Raw genomic sequence first — 7,617 nt, 5'->3', positions numbered from 1 at the left:
GGTAGAGCCCCTGCCTAGAATCCCCCAGTGAGGGGCTGGGGGCGTGGCTCAGTGGTAGAGCCCCTGCCTAGAATCCCCCAGTGAGGGGCTGGGGGCGTGGCTCAGAGGTACGATGCTTGCCTAGAATCCCCCCAGGGAGGGGCTGGGGGCGTGGCTCAGAGGTACGATGCTTGCCTAGCATACCTAACAAGACCCTGGGTTCCATTTCCAGCATTGGTGGAAGGTTAAGGCAGGTAAAAAAGCAGACCTAACTAGATCTCCAGGGAACAGACCATGGGCTACACAGAGGCCCATGTGCAACTGTCTACCCAGGTACAGAAACCCTTTATAGTCACTGGGCTAAGGACAGTTCAAGGACACAGGATGAGTGATGCCTGCATCTGCCAAATAGAGGGATAGTAAGTGTGGGCATGGAAGGCTCCAGCATCAGAAACCACCGCCCCCTGCTAGGCATAGTGAAACATAGCCCTATTGCTAGGCTGGGTTCCAAGTCTGGTGTTCTTATCGAATATGCCCACAGTGTCGGGAGACTGACTCCTCCAGGGACTCTGTGTCTGCTTCTTCCTAAGCGTCTGTGAAGTAGGTTGGCTCAGGAGTATCTCCAAGGCCATCCACCCTCGGACCTGGGCTGTGGGAACCTTTCTGCCCCACAGAGACCAGGCCTAATGGCCGTGGGTGACAATAGGAATTGTTATGAGGCAGGCCACATAGCTCATGGTGTCTCTACTTGACCAGGTGCTGTACAAGCTGGCATGGAGTGAGAGTGTGGAGAGAGACTGTGCTGCCACCTGCGCCAAGAAGTAAGCCTGTCCCCTGCCCACCCCATCCCCGAGACCTACAGCCAAGCCCCCAGAACCGCCAGCAGAGCTCCAAGCCCCCCCCACCCCCCATACCTGCTGCTGCTCCAGCCTCTGGCATAGCACCCAACCTAGTGTCTCCAGCCCTGTAGTCACCCATCTTCTGCACTGTCTCAGCTGTGTTCCTCTTCCCTCAGGTTCGCCGATCATCTGCACAAATTCCACGAGAATGACAACGGAGCAGCAGCTGGTGACTTATGGCAGTGACCCCCAGGCTCTCACCGGAGATATGTTGGCTGCTGCCCCCTCCCCTGTTTGATCAGCTGCTTCTAATGATGTAGCCTTCCCCTCTCCCACCCCCACCCCCCACCCCCAAAAATCCCCCATGGAAACTCTCTCTGTCTTCAGCTAACAGCTGCCAGAAAATCAGATCCCCAACTCCTTTCAAAGGTTGTCATGGCTTCATTGGAGCCCTAAGGTTCAAACAACCCAGCTAGTCTGAGGCCCCTGAGGCTCCACCCTCGGTCTAGTCACCTGACCTGGGCTCCACCCACATCAGAACCTCTAGCCCTGGTGGCAGAGTTTTCTGACTGTGATACATATTGTCACTACCCAGTCTGGCATTCCTATAGCCTCTCTTAGGACCCCGCCACACAATAAAATAGGTGGGAGGCTCGTCTAGGCCCCAGGCTTTTCATCTGCCCTATTACCTGGTGGGCGGCAAGCGGCTTTGATACAACCTTAACTGTAATCCCGAAGACAGGGAGCCCCACAGAGGGCGGGATGGTTTCCACTACCCCTTCCCTGCACCCAGTCNATGATTTGAGTTCTGCTTGCTTCTTTAGCAAAATATTCTGGTTTCTAGAAGAGGAAGTCTGTCCAACCAGGCCCCTGTGCCTCAGGCACCACAGACCACACGGTCTGAGGCCCCAGCAAAACCGATCCTGGGCCACAATAGCAAGGCCAGCTCTCAGGACCTCAGGCAGAGCCTCCTCTGCTGCATTTAATCTTCTTCAGCTTCGCAAGAAATAAAGAATCATTGCAGCCACGGTGGGGTCTTTTATTCTGTGACTCCTCAGCTGAACACTGAGTGTCTGNGAGACTGGTGGGTGCCTGCAGCACCTGCCCCCTGGAGCTTACCTGGCATATAGGTAGGCTCTCCCCCATTCTTCCTAGCCTCAGAAATGCTATGAGTATGTCCAGAGCATTCCCGGAACCCAGACCAGAGTGTCAGAGTTTGTTGAGTACAGCCCCCTCCAAACCAGAAATATATTCTTTATTCCCAAACAACCTGTTGGATCTCAGTGTTACGGCCTGCCTAGAATCCCCCAGTGAGGGGCTGGGGGNTGTTTCAATAAAATAAATAAAAGTGGTGGGTGATTAAAGAAGACACCTGACACCAACTTCTGGCTTCCATGGCTGTGTGTGTGCATGCACCCAAAGAACTCACCTTTGCCGTCTGAGTATCCCCACTAGTCCCGGGGGAAAGTAGCACCACCACCCCACCCCACCCCACCTGCATACCTCTGCAGAAAGGAGCACAGAGCAACCCTGCCCTACATCCCCTCTGTTTGCCTTCAGGGCCGTCTGATTCTCTCCAACAAGGTGGCCCGCACCATCGGCTTCTTCTACACCTTGTTCCTGCACTGCCTGGTCTTTCTGGTGAGTGTGCACACATTGGCCAGCNGTGTCTCCAAGCCTTTCTGGGTGGCAGGGTGGCAGGGTGTTGCTACAGTGTGGAGGGTTTCCAGAGCCCTCTCCACCCCCACCCCCACCCCCGTGCCATGTCCTCAGCGCTGGCTCACTTCTGTCTCCTCCCCAACGCTGAGGACTTCAATGCATTCTAGAGAGAAGAAACACCCCAATATCAGGCCCCCAGGCTGGAACACAGCCAAGCTATTCTGGAGAGGAGGCCAGGGACCCAGGCCTGCGAGGGCTTTGTGGGAAGATGATTAAGGAACTAGGCAGACAGATGAAGGAAGGCCTGCCATCCCAACTACTAAGGAGGCTGAGGCAGGAGGATCACAAATTCAAGCCCTGCCTGGGTTACACAGCATGTCCGAAGACAATCTGGACAACTTAATGAGACCTTCTCTCAAAAAGCACAAAGACAAGTAGAGATATAAATAGTTCAGTGGTAGAGCCCCTGCCTAGAATCCCCCAGGGAGGGGCTGGGGGCGTGGCTCAGTGGTAGAGCCCCTGCCTAGAATCCCCCAGGGAGGGGCTGGGGGCGTGGCTCAGTGGTCGAGTGTTACCTAGCATGTACAAGACCCTGAATAGAGTCCCCATCCCAAAAGATAAATAACACCTGATAGATAAAGATACATAATTTCCAGCAGTCAGGATCATTACTTCAGTCTGAGCTACAACAGCAACACTGTCTCATAAAACCACACNTGACACACTACTCATCATTTAGTCAGACCAGCCATGGCTGAGGGCCTGACGTGTCCCAACAGGCTCATGTCACCTCCCTGTCAGCTTCTGGGGAGTCTCTGCTTCTATTTATTTGTGCCCCAGAGCTATGTATGAAGCATGCATCTTTTTCTTGGGTCCCTGCTTGCCAAATGTACCAAAGCCATCACCCTCCAGCAATCTGAGAACCAACTTTCCCCAGTCTGTCCCACTCACAGAGCAAGACTTACTGGGAGCTGGGCAGTGGTGGTGCACGCTTCTGATCCCAACAGTCAGGAGCCAGGAGCAGGTGGCTCTCTGTGAGTTCAAGACCAGCCTAGTTCTACAGAGTGAGTTCCAGGACAGCCAGGGCTACCCCAAAACCTGTCTTTGAAAAAGAAAGGCGGGGAGGGGAGTTCTGGAGAGATGACTCAGTGGAGAGATGGCTCGGTGGTTAAGAGCACTCACTGCTCTTCTGAAGGTCCTGAGTTCAATTCCCAGCACCCACACAGTAGTTGACACCTGTCTGATCCCATCTTGTGTGCAAAGTACTAATACACATAAAATATATTTTTTAAAAAAGACTCACTGGGCTATGTCCACATCAGGTTTAATTCCAAGCTTTCTCTGATCTCTGCATCCAGGGAGGCCCCTCCTTCAGAGCCCACCATAAAAGCACTCCTTATCATCTGTTCTATCTGATCTTCCTCCAAGGCCCCAAAGTCTTCTATCCTCAGGGAGCCCGGATGCACCTGTCACCCTTGACCCTCATTCCAATCTCCATGACAGCTGCTCTTAGCCAATCACTGCCACCCTCCTTTTATGTGTCCTGTCAGTTCCTCATGTGGGTTAGACTCACTCCTCACTTCCTCCTCTGAGAGATCAGAACCATTGTCTTATTCTGGGTTTCCCATCCCAGAATCCTCGCCAGTCACTGACAGCTCACCATTGAATTTAAGCCACAACTTAGACCCAGGTGAGTCCTCTTTCATGTCCCCAGCATCCCATCTCTCTATGCAGTGGGGACAGTGGGTTCTATAGCCAGACCACCCAGGGATTGTTTCTCTCTCACCCCCAATACTACCCTTCCTGACTGGGAACCTCCTGGTTCACAGCCACACGAGTCCAATCAATGGCTGGATTCCAGCCTAAACTTTCATTAAGTGTTTGCTGGCCAGGTCTAGAGACAGGGCAGCTGCTGGTCCCTGTGTAGCAGAGAGGAAACAGGTACCCAGGCAGGCCTCAACAGAGGTCTGGCTGGTTTTGGTGGCCCCCAGCAAGTTCCCATGTGCTCAGCACACCCCATCTCTCTAATGTCAGCCCAGTTCCCCCAGCCCCATGCCACCCCTGCTGCTTCCTGGAAAATAATCAGTGAATCTGATTTCCTGTGAGTGAAAGGACTTTACAAAGGTCAGAGGCCACCGTGTGTGGGAGGAGGGCAGCAGATGGAGGCACTCCAGGCAGATCACAGCCTGAAGTCAACACAGACAGAAGCCTCCCTGGAATGGGGAGCAAGGAGGAGAGGAGAGCAGGCCCAAGGGACCATATCCACTGCAGAAGTAAACCACAGGCCTCACCTCTGAGCATCCTCTCACACACCTGTGGGGTTTTTTCGTTTTTGGCTTTTTGAGACAGTGTCGTANGTACCCTAGGCTGGTCTCAAACTATTGCTTCCCTCCTCTGTCCGGAGCATTGGGATTATGGGCATGTGTCAACCCCATCTGACTCCTCCCCACGCCTCTAGTCACCAGGTTATTCCATCTCCTCTGCTCTCTTTACCCCTCCGGATGCCCTAGAGCGCCACCAGAGAAGTCAGGCCAGGCAATACCTAGTTCTGGTTCTGTAGCCAACCCAGAGTGAGGACATCGCAGAAACCTGGACGACCTCAGACACCTCTCCTGGTGGGACCAGAGTAAAGCTGAGTGGGGAGGACCTGTGTGTAGCTCTTCTCCAGACCTGAGATCCTGGGCGGTTTCCCGCACCCGAGGGCAGGAGGAAGACAGGGGGCGTGGCTCTGGGCTCCTAGATGTTGAGAACCAGACAGACATTTCCTTGGTTGCGACATCTGGACCTCCTTGAGGCTTCCATTGTCCTCCGGCGGAGGGTCGGCCTACAGGCGCCCGCCCCTGTCTGACTCTCAGTAACCCAGAGACATTTATAGGGTGTCCACGCCCGGGGTGACCCATCACGTAGAACATCCTCCAATCCTGCCCTTAGGGGCCACCACCCTGGGCTTCGGGAGACGCTCCTACACGAGAGGGATTCCTTCGACTGGCAACGAGACCTGGGCTCCCGGGTCGGGTCTTTCTGCTCAGCCACTGTCCGGAGGAAGACAGAGCGGTTAGCCGGCGCCACTGGGGCTCCGGAGAGAGACAGCCGGGGGTGGGGGTTGGGGAACGACTTGGGAGCGTGGCTAGTGGCTCGCGCCGCGTGGGCGGGGGGTGCGGCAAAGGAGGGGCCTGAAGCGGGGGGGGCGTGTTGGGGCGGGGCTAGTGGTGGGGCGGGGCCCGGAGGCGCGCGCTGCTCAGGCAAGGAGGAGGGCCAGGGGCGCGCGGCGCGCGAGTCTGGGATCGGAGCGCGCGGAGCTCGGGAGCCCGAAAAGGGAGAGAACCTCAAGGGGGCCGCGCCAGGACCGCCAAGACTGCCTCGCAAGCTGCAGGCCAGGGAAGCGGGAGCCACCCCCGCCGCCGCCGCCGCCGCCACCGGCCACGAAGGGCGGAGCTACGGCCCGGAGGGCCATGCGCCACCGGGTCCGGCGATCCCAGCCGTGGTCCGGGCAGCGCTCCTCCGGCGCCCCAGCCCGCGCGGCCGAAGCTGCGCGCCTGTAGGTACGGCCTGCTTGTTCTCAGCTCCCTGTCCCCACGGTCCTTTACTCTACCCGGTGCCCAGCTGTCCCCGAGGACGTGTATGTGTGTGTGTGTGTGTGTGTGTGTGTGTGATGAGGTGTGTGGTGTGTGCTCACCGCCTCCCCGGGAAGCAGCTGTCCCCGAGGACGTGTATGTGTGTGTGTGTGTGTGTGTGTGTGTGTGATGAGGTGTGTGGTGTGTGCTCACCGCCTCCCCGGGAAGCACGGTCGCACGCGCCCGGGTCCGAGCGTGTCTTTGTGTGCACCGGTGGGAGGGAGGAGGACGCGCGACAGAGGGGGATGAACCCCTCTGGGATCGGATCCCAGACCCACTGCCCAGGAGAAGTGGAGAGTAACGGGAAGCTGAGGTGGGAGAAAGAAGCCACCTCCGGAGCAGCTGAGCCCCTTTCCCCTCATCAGACCCTGGCTGGTTGGAGGGGCGAGCGCAGCTGGTCCTCTACAGGAAGGGATCCGATGCTGGGGGGAGGGGACGTTCAGGTCTCTTCCAGGGTCTGGGAGGAGGTGGGTCAACACAGCATGAGGGTGATGGCTACACGCTGGGGTCTCGCTGGGCCACAGTGACCCCGTGGGGACACTCTCTTTCCGGCCCAGTCCCTCTTTCCCACGGCCACTATTCGTGACCCGCCCACTCTGGAGCTCCGGAGCAGCCCCGGGTTTGAGAGGCGGATCGCCGAGGGTGACAGGCCGGCGCCTTTAAGAAGGGGCGGGTTAGTGCCCTCCATTCAGCCCCTTCGGCCTAGGCCATTGATGAACCTGTGAGCTGCGCGTGTAGGAAACGCGCCAGGGCTGCGGGCCGAAGCCAGGCAGAGGCTGGAACCCGCCAGGGCTTTCCTACCCTTCCACCCTCTTGTAGAGTCCCTCAGTGGAGTCTTTGAGGTCAGAAGTCTGCAGTGATCGGACAGTCGCAGGATATCCCCCAAAGAGGCTGTGAACGTGAGTAAACCAGAGTCTAGTTCACCAGAGGTGATGTAGGGGGTGGGGCTGTCAGACCAGTGTTGAGCTTCATCTCTGCCCCTTTGTGGAATTTTTTAAATTTTTGCTTGTTTATTTATGAGTGTGTGTGTGTGTGTGTGTGTGTGTGTGTGAGAGGACAACTTTCGAGAGTCAGTTCTTTCTTTACATGGGTTCTAGGGACCAAACTCAGGTCATCAGACTTGGCAGCAAGTCTTGTTACCCACTGAGCCATCTCATCAACCTGATNTCTGTCTGNCCCCTGAGCTGAATTACCTTGTGTGCCAAATAAGTGTTTCTGCCAGGGGACCTGATGGAATTGCTCCTCTCGGGGAGCACCCCTCCTACTTGGGCAGTCACCCCCAGATAAGTGGTTCCCCCAGGAGGCTGTAGGGAACGGGGAAATCTGAAACCCCTACACTGTATCACCTTCAATATATATCTTTTGACTTCCAAGATGTCTGGGGAAAAAAAATCTTTCAATCGCCGGGCGTGGTGGCGCACGCCTTTAATCCCAGCACTCCGGAGGCAGAGGCAGGCGGATTTCTGAGTTCGAGGCCAGCCTGGTCTACAAAGTGAGTTCCAGGACAGCCAGGGCTATACAGAGAA

At 56.4% G+C, this 7,617-nt stretch overlaps 1 protein-coding gene and 1 long non-coding RNA gene across 2 annotated transcripts in view; both read left to right on the top strand.

Annotated features, from left to right (window-relative positions):
• Positions 1-2,462, top strand: part of LOC110293817 — a 5,022-nt gene extending 2,560 nt beyond the window's left edge. The window contains exon 3 of the long non-coding RNA XR_002377857.2: positions 2,379-2,462. This is a non-coding gene — a long non-coding RNA (uncharacterized LOC110293817). The remainder of the gene's footprint in view (positions 1-2,378) is intronic.
• Positions 2,463-5,707: 3,245 nt separating this feature from the next.
• The window catches only part of Sh2b2 (SH2B adaptor protein 2), a 29,049-nt gene continuing 27,139 nt past the window's right edge, over positions 5,708-7,617 (top strand). The window contains exon 1 of the mRNA XM_021163313.2: positions 5,708-6,019. The gene's annotated coding sequence lies outside the window, so the exon portion shown is untranslated. The remainder of the gene's footprint in view (positions 6,020-7,617) is intronic.

The sequence above is a fragment of the Mus caroli genome, chromosome 5 (assembly GCF_900094665.2).
Source record: "Mus caroli chromosome 5, CAROLI_EIJ_v1.1, whole genome shotgun sequence".
Taxonomy (NCBI): Eukaryota; Metazoa; Chordata; class Mammalia; order Rodentia; family Muridae; genus Mus; species Mus caroli.
This window is presented reverse-complemented; position numbering and strand designations above follow the sequence as displayed.